The sequence below is a fragment of the Mesoplodon mirus genome (assembly GCF_964341445.2).
Source record: "Mesoplodon mirus genome assembly, chromosome: X".
Lineage (NCBI taxonomy): Eukaryota > Metazoa > Chordata > Mammalia > Artiodactyla > Ziphiidae > Mesoplodon > Mesoplodon mirus.
The window spans coordinates 42,567,730-42,578,111 of record NC_138981.1 but is presented as its reverse complement, the minus strand read 5'-3'; the positions used below and the strand labels follow the sequence as shown (position 1 = coordinate 42,578,111).

The following is a 10,382-nucleotide window of genomic DNA, read 5'->3' as shown; positions in this document are numbered from 1 at the left end:
GATAAAATTTCCAGACGAGTGCTTTCATGCTCCTTATTCTTCAGGGAGGAGGCAAAGGAAAAGATGTTTGACGTGAGTTTGAATTTTCTTAAAGTGTTACTGTGGATTCTATTGATGTGTTAATAAATTTCCATTTAGCAATATTCTTGTTTAGCTTTATTTCAAGTCGAATGTGAATGATGATGAGTAATAACACTTCAAATTACATCAATTTTCTATATGAGAAAATATGCCATGTTCATGACATTTTTGTTTTTCTAAAAGGGAATCAAAAGGTGATTCATGACTACAGCTTTTTTTTTTTTTTTTTTTTTTTTCGCGGTATGCGGGCCTCTCACTGTTGTGGCCTCTCCCGTTGCGGAGCACAGGCTCCGGATGCGCAGGCCCAGCGGCCATGGCTCACGGGCCCAGCCGCTCCGCGGCATATGGGATCCTCCCAGACCGGGGCACGAACCCGTATCCCCTGCATTGGCAGGCGGACTCTCAACCACTGCGCCACCAGGGAGGCCCATGACTACAGCTTTTAACTTATGTATGGGTTGAACATTTTTCTAAAGAATGTTGTCGTGATGATTTCACCCTGGGTAAGCTGAAAGGGTTTCAGAGTGAGGGTTGTGAGTTATTGAATTAGAGATCAGTTTGTATGCAGGTGTCAATTGTAACTGTAAGAATCTTCTGAATTTAATGATTCCCAGAGCTAGAATGATGGTTCTTAATTCTAACTGCATGTGAAAAATATTTAAGGAGCTTTAAAATAATTCCAATATCTGGACCCCACTCAAGACCAGTGAAATCTGAATTTTTGGGAGTGGAGTCTGAGCAGGTGGGCTTCATGGGCCCATGACATATGCAGTTTCATGGGGCCTTGAACTTACAAGGGCCTGACCTCACCCACTTGTCCTGTCTCAATGGACAGTTGCAAGCAGTCAAGCCATGTGAGCCTTGAGGGAAGCATCTACCATCACATCTCCTACATACAGCCTTAGGACCCAGGCTTAAGCAAATAGGGATGGGCATTGCCTTTTTCTTGGTCCACTGCTCTTCAAATCAACAGGCTGAGAATTTAGCTTACTTTGTGCCCTTTGCGTCAGTGAGGTAGGAGAACCACCATTAGTTTCTCCTTTCAGCCAGGTACCCAGTGAGGTCTTGAAACCGTGTGAGACCCTTAGCGAGTCATCCACTAGTAGAAGTCTCTGAGCCCTAGACACCAAAAGGAGTGACCCAGAGGCTAGAGAGAAAAGTAGGCAGAAAACCCAAAGTCCTAAGTGTTTTCCTTATTGTCCTCACTCTCCAGAGTGGCCCTTGCTGAATCTTGTGTTCTTTGAGTCACAGACTCCCATTCGCATCTTTATCATTGGAACACTTGAGCTACTTCACAGAAACCAGGGGAAGACCAAATGATGCAAAAGAAAGGTCTTGGGTGGACAAGTCCTATGATTCAAAACTGATCAGGTTTATCTTCGTTAATATATTCAGAAATGAAAATTGAGCTGATGAAGAGAAAGAGAACACAGAGTGCTCATCATGAATGTTCTTCACATTGTACACTGTTTTTCATTATTAAGTCTTTGCTTCAGTAAAATAAAAGTAGTCAAAAAATGAACTGGCTTTCCTATCAAGAAACGGGAGAATGCTTTGAACATTCTTCAGTTCTATTCAGTGAAATATATGAAGCTATAATGTTTGCATCAATCACTCTTTCAAAAAATATTCATCGAGCACTTACACTGTGCCAGACACTGTTGTAGGTGCAGGGGCTCCAGCAGTAAACAAGACCGACAAAAATCCCTGCCCTTAGGGAATGCATATTCTAGTAGGGAGACACAGACAATAAAAATGAGTAAGATATAAAGGATGTTTGATGGAAACAGATGCTACAGAGAAATATAAAGCAGGAAATGGGGCTGCTGGAGGTTAAGGTCCATAGGGGTTGGGGGTTCAGGTAATATCTAAATGATCACCTTGGTCTTGGGCACTGGGGAAGTTTTATCCTCACTACTGGCTGGGATTGGCTGCCACTACCCTAGGGAGCCAGAGAAGGTTTCTTCCCCAGGACCCAACTGCTGGGTGGTACTTCCAGAGATGGAGTCGGCCACCCTATTTATACCATCAAGTAGGTTTAGCGGTTGATGGAATTCTCATGCATTGTAAAGATGAGCGACCTTTACTGAGGATATCATAACAAAAATACCATGAGTAGACTACCAACATTTTAGACTTTTCTTCATGAGCCCACTTTTTATAAAAGCTAATACAAAATTTGTTTTCATTCTATTGTAACACTGTGATTCAGTGGGTGGGCTATAGTAGAATTACACCTGCACATTTTCATGAAGAAATAAATCTGTGGGGCCTTACACAGCTCCTGATTTTTTCAAACATTTTCAAAAGGTGTTAGAGCCTAGGTATCAAGATCCAATAACAGACACACAGAGAATTATTCCAGCTTTCCTTTCTTCAGAAAATTGACACTTTCCTTTTTATTTCTCCCAGGCACTTCTGACTAAAGAACCACTCTATTCATCTTCAAGTGGTGCACACTTCTCTCCAAAGTATTGAGTTCTCTTTTATGGATAATATACGAAGGGGGAGGATTTCTGATACTGACTGTGGCTTTATATTGATATCTGTCTGAGGCATACATTTCAAAATGAGTTCCTCCTAGCACTGGCAGCTCTGGCGTTTCTATTTGGGAAGGACATGGGAGCTGCATCTAAGTGGAATTTGGAGGTGTGGGCAGGCAATGGGATTTGTGCTGCGGCTTGCTTGATGTTGCATTCTCATATCAAATACATTATTTTTATTCAGCTTAGGTATTTTAGGGGGCTGGCTGGAGAGGGGGTGAGAGCTGGTGGTTATTAGAGAGGATGAAAACCCCCTGCCTCACCTCCTCACCACAAATGCTTACCAGACTGGGATGAGTAAAGAGAAAAAGCTCCTAGCTGGCCTTTCACTCCTATGTCCCACGTCACCATCAGAGTCAGGTCTGGGACTTCTACATAAAGCTCTGAAATTAAGTTTGTCTTGGACTCTCCTCTTCTTCCTCTTCTCCATCTCTCCTCTACCCACCTTACCCAATCCTTCATCTAGTTCCAGCTAATCTCTGCTTCTCAGTTCAACTTGGCAAATATTTATGGAGGACACTCTATGAGCTCAGCATTCGACTAGGCAATGGGGGGAATATAATGATGAACTGATAAGCATATACGTTGGGAACTGACAAGAGTTTAGGCCGGGAACTCTTCCAGACTTATTTACATCTTAATTTGGGATTACTGAAGACCAAAAGTTTTAAGATAAAGGGTGGAAGCTATTTAAACCCAACAACTGGAGGTGGAATTGATTCAGTGGGGTGCATTGGGTGTTGCGGGGGGGCGCCATGTGTGCAGAGGACTCTATCCTGCACCTTTTAAAGTCATACCACCTATGTATCATATAATCTCAAAAGAAGAGAAAAATCTCCAAGATTCTTTGAACAGGTTAAGATTCTGTGACTCCATGATTCTCAGCTGTAGCCAAGTCCCATCTTGGAGGAGCAATTAGATTAGGTACATTCTCAAGATTCCTTTCAGTTCCTGATGATTCTACCATCCTTCATGTCTTGAGATGACTCTGCCTTTCATTCTTCTTTTTTAAATTATTTTTTTAATTTTTAATTTTATTTATTTTTGGCTGTATTGGGTCTTCGTTGCTGTGCGTGGGCTTTCTCCAGTTGCGGTGAGTGGGGGCTACTCTTTGTTGTGGTGAGCAGGCTTCTCATTGCTGGGGCTTCTTTTGTTGCGGAGCACAGGCTCTAGACACCCAGGCTTCAGTAGTTGTGGCTTGTGGGCTCAGTAGTTGTGGCTCGCGGGCTCTAGAGCGCAGGCTCAGTAGTTGTGGTGCACGGGCTTAGTTGCTCCGCGGCATGTGGGATCTTCCCGGACAAGGGCTCGAACCTGTGTCCCCTGCATTGGCAGGCAGATTCTTAACCGCTGCACCACCAGGGAAGCCCTGCCTTTCACTCTTGAACATTCTACACTTGAACATTTCCCCCGTGCTGGGTACGGAAGATGATGGGCTGGCATTACCAGGAGTTAATGATTCCCTGGTGTATTGCTTTCCTAGGGCTGCAGTAACAAAGTACCGCAAACTAGATGGCTGAAAACAACATAAGTTTATTGTTTCACAGCTCTGGAGGCTAGAAGTCCAAAATCAAGGTGTTGGCAGGGCCTCTATGGGAGGATACTTTCTTGCCTCTTCCAGCTTATTTGGCTTGTGGGAGCATAACTCTGCCTCCATCTTCACATGGCCGACTTCCCTCTGGGCCTGTGTCTTTTCTTCTCCTCCAGCAAAAACACCAGTTGTATTGGACTAACGACCCACCCTACTCCAGTATGACTTCATCTTAACTTACATCTTAATTACATCTGGAAAGCCCTATTTCCAAATAAGGTCACATTCACAGGCACCATGGGTTAGGATCTCAACATATTTTTGGGTGGACACAATTCCATCCACAACATCTGGTGACCAACAATGTTTGTCCATGCCTAGGAATAAGGCTTTGATTGGCAGCCATGAAACAGACCAAAACAAAATGGTCCGTGGGGTAGGAAACCATGATCTGACTAGCCTGATGTGCTAATCAGTTGTGCTAACCAGTCCTAAATGCATTTACCCTATCACACTGGCTGTAACACCTTCTTTCTTTCCCTTCCTTCCTCCCTCCCTCCCTTTTTCCTTCCTTCCTTCCTTCCTTCCTTTCTTTTCTTTCTTTCATCATGGAATGATATGGTTAAATACTTGGTGCTGTGAAATTTATGGGAAGATCTGGATCAGAAAAAGGTACTTTCCTGTGAGTAAGGTAAATACTGAGGAAATACTGAGGTACTCATCAGTTTATCACATACCCCCACACCATAAGAGAGAGCTTACCTAGGGTTTTGTAACTGAAGGATCTGTTACAAGTATTCAGGTTTATATTTAGCTTTGAATTATACACACACACACACACACATCGACATCCACACACATCCACACACACATATTTTTAAGTAACTTAGCTGACAGCATCAACATTTCATTCTGAGCATTCCGTGGGTGGTATTGTCTCTATCACTGTTGTCTTGTGAGATAACTGGTCACATATTTCCCAGGCACAAGGAGACCAATTAAAGTAATTGGCATTCTGCAAATTTGAACCAATGCCTTGCTCACTAACCCCGATCAGCCAAAGTGGAGAAACTTAGTTCATGCTTTTCTTAGAGCCAGAATAGGAAATTTTGGCAAAAAGAGCTGTCCCATCATCTTCCCTTCTCCTGTAAATCATCTCCAGGTCTGCATTTCTCAGTTATCACAGGAAAGAAAGGAGAGAAGGCTCAGGCTCACGGTAAATTATAACACAGCCCAAAGAGTAAGTGAACAAAAATGATTAAAATAATCATCAGGAGAAACTTTCTCAAGAGGGGAAAGCTAATGTGTTATAAAACTCTTTATACGGGTGAGGATCAGAATGGGAGATGCCAATAGGATTAAGCTGTTACAACAAACTTATTTTTTGTTTTAATCTCACTGTTTTGAATTTGGACTGGTCATTGGAACTCCTCCTTGGCTCTACATGGGATATTCTGATCTGTTCTTATCAATGTCACAAAAATACTTTTGAAAACAAGTGGAGGGTGACACAGGATTCCCTGGAGACATCATGAGTGTCCAGATGCACTTTCTTATTAAAAGATCAGTGAAAAATTCTCAGTAGCCCAGGAACTAAAAGGGAAACGTGAAATGTAATGGTGTAATGGTGTTTGGTCAGTGGAGCAAGAGATTTGTAGCCGTGAAAGAAAATACAGATAAAGTTATTTGGATTATGCTTTTTATACATCTCTTAGCATAATTCGGGCTTAGAAAGGATCTCAGTTGTGATTTTGTTGGCTTAGTTTTGACCTGAACAAAACGGATTTGCTGGTTTTGTTTCTCCTTTTTATTCAAATGGTACACACCCTCCTGGTTTTGAGAAATCTGATCGTTATCTCTTAGTTAGAACCAGGCCTGATGAAATACTCTTTCCAGTTTTGGATGTTTGATCATGTTGGATTCCTACCAAAACCCTCAAGGGAGACTTGAGGGATAAAGATGACTGTCAAGTGAGCTATGGATTAGGGTCTGATTCTTTGGTAGAAGTTCGATGAAAATCGTTTAGGCAAAGGTAGATTCAATAAGGCAGACAAAAATGCTTTGGGGAATAAGTAAGGCAAAGCAAACACACAGGAACTCATTAAAGAAGCAGCCAATGAGCAATTCATAACCAATATCTGATATATAATTTAAGACCCAAAGGTTACTTAATATCAACTCTATTGCAACACACAAGCACAGAAAAATCTGGCTGGCAATTGTTCTCGAGCTTGCCTTAGCTGTTTTTATTTCACGCAAGTGTTTCTCCGGAGGCACAAAAAAATGTAAGAGTAAAATCGGATTTATCGGAGGTATTTACTTGGATTAATTAGGTAATAAAAGCATTTTCAAATTGCTAATTTACTAAGCAATGCCACTGGAATGCTGAATTACTTTAGTTTTATTATGATGATCAAAAGAGATAAATGCAGGCCTGGCCACAAAACCAAAGCAGAGGGAAGAGAGGCGGCAGTCATTCTTTGCATAATTACTGGTATTTGTCATCTTTGCCTTGAAAAGGGGATCATCAGGTTTTCTAAAGACTGTGTTCTTTGCTTCAGAGCCTCTTCTTCAGCATGCTGTTTATCATCCATGTTGTCCTCATTTACCTAGCAACAAATGCACGACGAATATGCTTTTCATTAGTCAATTTAATGAATTTAATTTTGGTTCAAAATGTTAATTAAAAAGTGTGCATTTCATTGTTATAAGGATAAAACTGAAAAAAACTCTTGGTTCTCAAGTGTTAGGTTAAATGACTAAAAGCAGAATTCAAAAACAGGGTTAATCAGTATGAAATTTAGTGTTGTGAGCCTAAGGTTGATTTTGATCATCAATTATAATTAATTTCCTATCCCTTTAAGAAAACAAAGGCTCCAGAACCACGGTATCTACAGCTTTATTTACATTTAAGGAGAAATTTTTGAAGAAAACAAGTGTAAGAGGAAACAAAGTTTGCCGCAAAGAGAAAAGCACTAAAGAAAAAGCTGCTATCCATCACTAGAAAATGAGTAAGAATTGTATTATTTCTTGGCTTTAAAAAAAAATCTGTTCTTTGCCAAATCTAACAATGTTGCCAACCTGGAAGAAAAAGGATCCATTTTTTCTACATAACCACATTTAATAATTTCCATGAAACTGACATTTTAGAACTATGGCAAAAAGCCAAATTAAAACTTTTGGGTTCCTAATCCCTAAATCCCAAGCTCGTTTTCTTAAGAAATACCTACGATACACTTTAAAAAGAACCCAATTAATAATTACAGAGGGCTTAAATAACGCATACACATTGGATCTGCTTCTGGAAAACACAGCTGCTCTGTTATTTATATTTGGCTATTTTTAAAAATTAAAGATGTGGCCATATATATATAAAGTAACTTTTTTTAAAAAAGTGAATCTGTTGTCTTCTACATCATTAAATTTGAAAAAAGCCCCTACAACCAATTAGCTTGAAAATCTCATATTCATGCTTCTGAATGTTGCTGCGGTGGTAACAAGGAAAGCAGCACATCCAGGTATTTAATGTATCAGAAACAAGGCACAGGCAGCAACTTGTATCCCGCGGCAGTTGACATGCTAATTTCTTCGCCTCCTCTCTCTCGCACACTCCACCCCGCTTCACCCACCCCCCTTCCCCCCAAGACACGAGGTACCCTCTGGGCCGTGGAAGGTGCCTCGCGGGGAGTGAAGAGACACCGGAAGAGCGAGGGCAGAGCGCGCGGTGCCCACGCCCTTGGCCGCTGGCTGAGTGCGGGCGGCCGCCGTGGGCCGGGGGAGAGGGAAGCGGGGTAGGAACGCGGGGTGGAGGCGGAACCCCGCCACCCTCCTTCGCCCGGGACTGGGGATCTGCGGCAGGAGGCGCGGGGCCCGCAGCCCCCGGCTGGGCCCGGGCGAGGATGGGCGGGCGGGGGGCGGAGCGCTGCGCTGCGCTGCGCGGGGCGGCGGGAAAGGGGCGGGGAGGACAGCTCTGGCTCGGGCGGGCTGAAGGACGGTGGCAGAACCTGCGGGCTAGGTGGGAGGTTCAACGTCAGGGAGGAAGGGGAGCGAGGACCGCCGCTGCCGAGGAGCGAGGAGACGTTTGGAGGCCGAGGGTCAGGCCGCCGCCACCTCCTCCAGCGGTGGACACGGCGGAGACGGCGCAGCCGGCGGGCGCACCGGCCGCAACGGCCACCCTGCGCGCAGGTGGGCAACCCCGCTGCGCTCTGTCCCCTCCTGGGCCGCCACGGGCCGGATGCCCTCCCTTCCCGGCCATTGAGCTTAGGGACGAGGGCTGGACAAGTCCGGGGGCCGGAGGAAGGTGCACGGCCCCTCGGGGTGCACGCTTGTGCGCGCGCGCTGTGCTAGGTGGGGAAGAGGCGCGGAAAAGCTGCGTCCCTCGGGAGTCACTCCCTCGGGGTTCGCGGTCCCCATCCCACCCCCTCCTGACGAGCTGACCCCCCGAGCGGCTTCGGAGGACTGCGACCCTCTTCCCCTGCCCGCAGTCTCGGTGGTGCGTGCAGTTCGCCCCCCTCTTCCCAATCCACACCCAGCATCCATCAGGACGCCCCTGCTCGGGGCCCGCGGGACTGTAGGAACCTTGGGAGAAGAGAGTGGTGGCAGGACCAGGCGGGGCGTGTGCGGGGAAGGCAGGAGTTGCTCGAGTATTGTCTGCCGGGGCGGGTGCCTGAGCCCGCGCGCTCCCTAGCCCTTTCAGGGCCAGAGGTGGAGGTGGGGGTGTGTGGATGGGGGGACGGGGGTGGGAGAGCGGGTTTGCCGAACTTATCTCCGAAGGCTGACTGTGTGCATGCACTTGGCGCCTTGTGCAGGTTTGGACGAGGGTTTCATGGAGGCACGTGGAAGCAGGATTGGTCACTGGTGGGCCCCCCAAAGAGCCTCTTGGGATGGCCCAGCGCGCTTTTGGGGTTGGGAAGGAAGGGAGAGTGTGAGTGTGTGTGAATGTCCGTCCTACGGAGGAGGAGGAGGAGAAGGAGAGTGGATCAAGGAGACTTGATTTTCATGGATTGGCTGCAATTCCTTAAACCAGACCAGACTTTCGGGGCATTAAAGTGAATTACCGGTAAGTGGGGAAGGGTCCCTGGTGGGGCTAAAAAGGCCCCGGGGTTTGCCAGGGAGCGGGCTCGGCGGGCCTGCTTGCTGGGTGGCTTCTGGCGCTGTCTCGCCTAGGGGTGGGGGTGGGGATGGGAGTGGGGGTGGGAGGGAGTGGTGCCTGTGTCTTTGGCTTAAGGTGCTGGAGCTGGGGCACTTGTCCTGGATAGACTGTGGGACCAGGAGGAAGCAAAAAGCTGTGCGGTGCCGTCTGGTATTCTCAATTAACTCTGGAATCTCAGTGTCTGTCTGTCTGTCTGTCTGTCTGTCTCTGTCTTCTCTCTGTGTTCTCTCTTAGACACACACGCACACACACACTTCACACTACACACCCTGGCGTAGTCTGCTTGTCTGTCTGCCTCTGTCACACACATCCACACCACACACACACCCTGGTTCGGTCTGTTATTCTAAATCAACTCCTGAATCTCAGTGTGTGTGTGTGTGTGTGTGTGTGTGTGTGTCTGTCTGTCTGTCTGTCTGTCTGTCTCTCACGCACACCACACACAGATACATCCCTCTCATCTCATGGCTGCTTTGACTGATAGTTGCTCATGGATTTTATTCGTTACTTGTTTTGCTCATGGATTTTTATTATTCTTTTTTTAAGAAAAAAGACCTACCTGTATGAAAATCTGTGGGGTGTCAGAAAGACCTTTCAGCACTCACCCACATTCAAATCAAGAATAGGGCTTTAGGATGAAAATACCCCACCTAACTGTTTTAGATTGGACAAAGCTCTAGTTGGTGTTAGAATTAACATTATTATTTTAAATAGACATTTTACAACCATGTGACAGAGTAATCTTTGCCTGGATCTCTCCCTCTCTCTTTTCTTTGTGGTAATTTACAGAATTCTTAATTACCCAATTAACAAAGTGGTCAAGTTGTCTTCTAATATTAAAAGACAGGTCTTGAAATGGTTGTAGGGTTGGCATGAGAATGGGTTCTGTGACTCCATCTCTTTCTTTAATGAACTGATCAGAGTGGTGTTGATCTAAGACTTATGCATGGTTCGATTTCTAAATAATGTATCGAACCTTTGGGGGAGAGGGACTCCTTACAAATTTTCCACACAAAAGAGAGAGAACACTTTTATCTCTTGGAGCAAATATTTTGCCACTTTCCCTTCAATTGTCCCT

General features: G+C 45.3%; 1 long non-coding RNA gene across 1 annotated transcript; it reads right to left on the bottom strand.

Moving 5' to 3' along the window:
* Nucleotides 1–6,451: 6,451 nt before the first annotated feature.
* On the bottom strand, nt 6,452–8,036 carry LOC309797112. Its single transcript, XR_014292549.1, has 2 exons — nt 7,809–8,036; nt 6,452–6,761 (listed from the first exon to the last, which is right to left on the bottom strand). It is a non-coding gene; the product is annotated as an uncharacterized lncRNA (long non-coding RNA).
* Nucleotides 8,037–10,382: the final 2,346 nt, after the last annotated feature.